Source organism: Gekko japonicus, unplaced genomic scaffold (assembly GCF_001447785.1).
Source record: "Gekko japonicus isolate JY-2015 unplaced genomic scaffold, Gekko_japonicus_V1.1 scaffold768, whole genome shotgun sequence".
In the NCBI taxonomy this organism is placed as follows: domain Eukaryota; kingdom Metazoa; phylum Chordata; class Lepidosauria; order Squamata; family Gekkonidae; genus Gekko; species Gekko japonicus.
The window spans coordinates 788,057-792,720 of NW_015159733.1; positions in this window are offsets into that span (position 1 = coordinate 788,057).

A 4,664-nucleotide genomic window follows, 5' to 3' on the forward strand; every position below is an offset into this window, starting at 1 on the left:
GCAGGTGAGGGGGAGGTGCAAATGCTGGAGAACAGCCAGTCGGAGGAGGGAAGTGAGGAGGAGGTCGAGGGGCCGCATCAGGCCATCCCGCTGGACCCACTTCAGGCTGAGGACAGGGGTGTGGAAGGGGATGCTGACAGTGCGGACTAGCTGTGTGTTGGTGGGGCAGCTTGGTGTTTGGTTCTTGTGATTGTTGGTTTCTGTCATTAAAGTTGTTTCTGTTGTTATTCCGTGGTCTCTGTGTGGTCTGTGGGCCCTCCTTCCCCCCTCCTTCCCCCCATGGAGCGCAGGCACGACACGTCTATAGCTTTTTTGGTAGGCACTTTTATTTTGCAGGCCACATGTGCAGGGGGTTGCCTGCCACTGTTCGTGGTGGTGGCCGAGGGTGGCCAGATGGTCCCTGTGGGAATGGGGGTCATTGTCTCCTCGCCACCGTCCTTCTCCCCTAGATGGTCCCCCACGACTGACGATGTGGAGTCGCCCTTGGGGGCCACTGTGCCAACTGCCTCTCCACGCAATGTCCCCATGTAGGCATTGCGCTGTTCCCCAGCTCGGTACAGGGTTGGACGCATGGTTGACCTCTTGTATGGGCCAACATACTCCTGGGGGGTTCCGGATCAATGGCCACACAGGTGTGGGAGGTGCCCTCTGCCACCAGTGCTGGCACCCGGGGATACTGTGCACACTGGGGGGGGGAAGTAGTGCTCTGTCTTCTTTCGTTTCCTGCACGGCCTCCCACTGTCACTTGATGCCTGGCTGATGGCGTCTGTGAGGGCTTGCTGCAGGGTGTGGGCCTCAGCGTGCCCCCTGCCCCTGGGGCCATGCCCTGCCCACGGGGGCTGCCCAGCAGCACACCCCCTGCCCCTGGAGCCATGCCCTGCCTGCGGGGGCTGCCCGGCAGCATGCCCCCTGCCCCTGGAGCCACGCCCTGCCTGTGGGGGCTGCCCCGCAGCATGCCCCCTGCCCACAGAGCCATGACCCACCTGTGGGGGCTCACTGCCGGGGGCCACCATGGCCACGGGGCCCAGGGGAGCCAGGGGGGCTGGCCGCCAGGGGGCCCCAGGGCCACGGAGCTGGGGGGGCCTGTGGGGGCTGGCTGGCAGGAGGCACCGAAGCTATGGGGCCAGGGGGAGGCTGGCAGCTGGGAGCCACCGTGGCCACAGGGGCAGGGGGTGGCTGCGGGGGCCCGGCCACCGGGCCATGGCCAATGGCATTCTCTAGCAGCTGGGTGATGGCGCAGGTCAGATCCATTATGGCATTGGTGGATGTGTCCATGGACTGACGCATAGCTCTCCAGTCCTCTCGGTCTGCTGCATTGGCGGCCTCCAGCAGGGCCATGACTTCCTCATGCTGCCTCTGCTCTGCCCTCCTGTCCCGTCTGCTCTCCTCCCTGTTCTGTGCAGCCAGGTGTTCTCCTACACGTTGCAGTGCTGAGACCCGCCTCCTCCTGCTGGTGATGAGTGCTGCCCTCTCAGCGGCCGTGAGGTCTCCCATATTGACGTCGGGTGGCAGGCCTGTGGAGTCGTGGCAATACATACATCACTGTGTTGGCGCAGACAGTATGTACATTGCTGGATGCCATATGGACCCGCCTCCCAGCCCTGTCCCATGCCGCCACTCATGTTCAGGTTCCCGTTCACCGGCCTCTGCTGGTTCTGCCTCCCCCTCACTGTCGTTCTGTGATCCCTCTGGTGTTCCTGGGGGTGACACATGAGTCTGTGATGTGGGACCGGTGGCCCCTGTTGGCCCGTGCCCAGGCAAGGGTGGCCATTATGGTGGCCACCATGGGTGGCCTCCCCGCCCACGTTACTTACCCTGGGAACTTGCTGGCGCCCTCGCTCCTTCGCCACCATCGCTCTCCTCATCGCTGCTGCTTGGTTCCTGGGGTGCACCCTGGTTGCTGGAGCCTGGGGGACGGAGTACAGGGGTGTGGTTACTGTTCCAGCAGTATGTTGAACTGTCAGTTGGGTTTTGCTTGCCCCCCTCCCGATGCAGAATCCCTGTGCTGGCACTGTGTTCTGCTGCTGCCTGTGGCACACTCTGAACCAATTGAGGGTCCCTGTGGTCCCCCGTTGGGGTGCTGCCACATAGGCATGTGACAGCATATGGTGGCTATGTGCTGACGTGCACTCACTGGTATCCTTCTGCTCGCCCTGTGGTGCGGTGGACCACGGTGGCATGTGGTGCCCCGATACTTCTGTGAGGTGCTTTGGCGCTGCCTATGGCCGAGGCTGCTGCCGGGAGCTGTCCTGATGTTCCTGACCTACTTTGTGGCCCAAGAGACTGCTGTTCTCTGGGTTTCCTCCATTGCACTGATGGCACCCACGGGGGGCAGCATTCCCAGGGCTGGTGGCAAGGCCCTGAGTGAGGGCTGGAGGGTGAGGTGGGAGCTGTCTTGGGGTGGTGTGTTGGCTGCTCTGTGTCCCTCAACCTTGAGTGCTGCTGTGCACTGGCCCTATGCCTGTGGCCTGCCGCTGTACCACCTACCTGCCTGGCCGCTGCTGGATGCCTGTGACTCCCATGTATCCTGTGAGTCGTCGGGGAACAGATCCAGGGATGGCTGCTGTGAGGAGCTGGAGGGCCCCCCAGTGCCAGCTTGGGCTGGGAGCGGCTCTGACATCTGCAGCAGCGGTGCTGTCCATACCTCTCTCTGTGTGTGGAGGAATTGGTCGAGTTCCTCGTAGAAGGGGCATGTGTGTCTGCGAGCACCGGAGCTTGCGTTCATGGACGCTGCCTTTTTATATTTTAAATGCATGTCCTTGGCTTTTGAACGGCACTCCTCCGCAGACCGGTGATGGCCTCGGGCAGCCATTTCTCTGGCCACCTCGTGGAACACTTCTATGTTCAGGCGGCTCTGACTTAGGGCGGTCTGGATGGCCCTATCTCCCCACAGGTCCAGAAGGTCCAGGATCTCCGGCCGCCGCCACGTGGGACCTCACACCCCTGGCGCTCTTCCCCTCCCACGGGTAGCAGGGGGGGTTGCTGCGGGTGGCGGACGGGGCGCCCTGCTCGCAACTTGCTGTGGGGTAGCTCGGTGATGGGTTTTCGACGAGCGCTTCATGGCGACTGTCCTGCATTGGTCGCGTTCAGCGCTTGCAAAGTGCGACAGGGGTCTTGTCCTTCTGGTGTCGCGACAGCGTCCGGGATTCTGCTGGGTTGCGGGAGTTTTGCTTTCTTTGTCCGGCGCATGCGCGCTTGTGTGCTGTTGCACACACTGTGGAGACTTACAAAAAACCTTGTTTGCTACGGGACATGGGCGGACGGTGGCTGCCATGGGATTCCCCCGGAGGCATGATCACGCGGCCACCCTTGCCCTGCAGTTTCCGGAAACTAGTACCTCTGAGGTACTAGTTTTTTGCCACACAACTTCGGCGGGTAGCCTCAGTTCTGCCGCGGAAGCACGATGCTTCCCAGATGTGCCGGTGAGATCGCGCCTGGAAACTCCGCCTGTCTTCCGTCTCCCTTTCGTGACTTCTGTTCCGTGTGACCGCGGCCACAGTATAGAGAGCATATATTTAGTGAAATTTAAAAAGTCTGTAAGGAAAATTCAGCAATGGCAGTCTGAGGAGACAGACAGAGCTGAGGTGATTTAGTGCTGTTGAGCTCTAAGAGGAAACAGAGTTCTGTAAAATACAGTAGAATTATAGAAAGAAAGACAAAAAGGCAGAGAAATGGCAGTTTTTAGGATTAAAGAAAGAGGCTTTAATTCAGAAATGTATAAACTTAAATTTACCTCATGAAGGAAGAGGTACAGAACAGATGAGAGCCAGTTTGGTTCAGAATGCTGTGGAAGCGGGCAAACGTGAGAGGGAGAGAAAATATAACCCCAGTCCAGAATACTTTAAGGATCTGAGACAAAAACATAGAGATGATCAAGAAAAGTGGAAGTTTGAAGCTGAATTTAAGAATAAGGAATTAGAAATAGAAACCAGACTTAGAAATGTAGAATTACAATTACAAGAAGTGAGAGCAGAAAGATTACAAATGGAAAGAAGGAGACTTAAACTTGAAGAAGAAAGGAAAGAGAGAAATCCTGATTTCAGACATGAGTTTCCTCAAGTTGAACCAGCAGGCCCAGAAAACAAGCCTCTAGGTATCTTGGCAACAAACACATTTTCAGGGACAGAGAGAGAGCAGGGTTCCCATACTCCTGTCAGTGTTAAGAAAAGTCCAAACTTATTGAAACAGAGAACAATTTTAGAAGCCTGATACCTCAGAAAGAAATGCCAATTGAGTCATTTGATGTCTGGATGACAAACTATATTGCTAAAGAAATTGCAGCAGAAAAAGCTAGATATTAAGAATTCTTAAAATATCAATTGGAGAAGGCCAGAGAGAAAACTGCTGAACTACCCCAGCATCCAGGTGTTACTGTAACTTCCAATAAACCAGTCCTAGAAGGAACTACAACTGAGGTTACAGTAGAAGTTGAAAATGAAAAGGAGGTATCTGAAATTTCTTTGCAATCACCTGCAAATGAACAAGCCTCAGCAGACCTCAGTATTGTTAGTAAAGAATTAGAACATGTGTATGCTGAAGAGATTAGTATTGCTACCCAGCTAGATACAAAAAGGACAGTTGAAGTCAGTGGAGTTGGAACTGAGAATTCCAAAGTAAACCTAACTGATCCTGTTAAAGAAAATCCTGAGAAGCTGCAAAGTGAG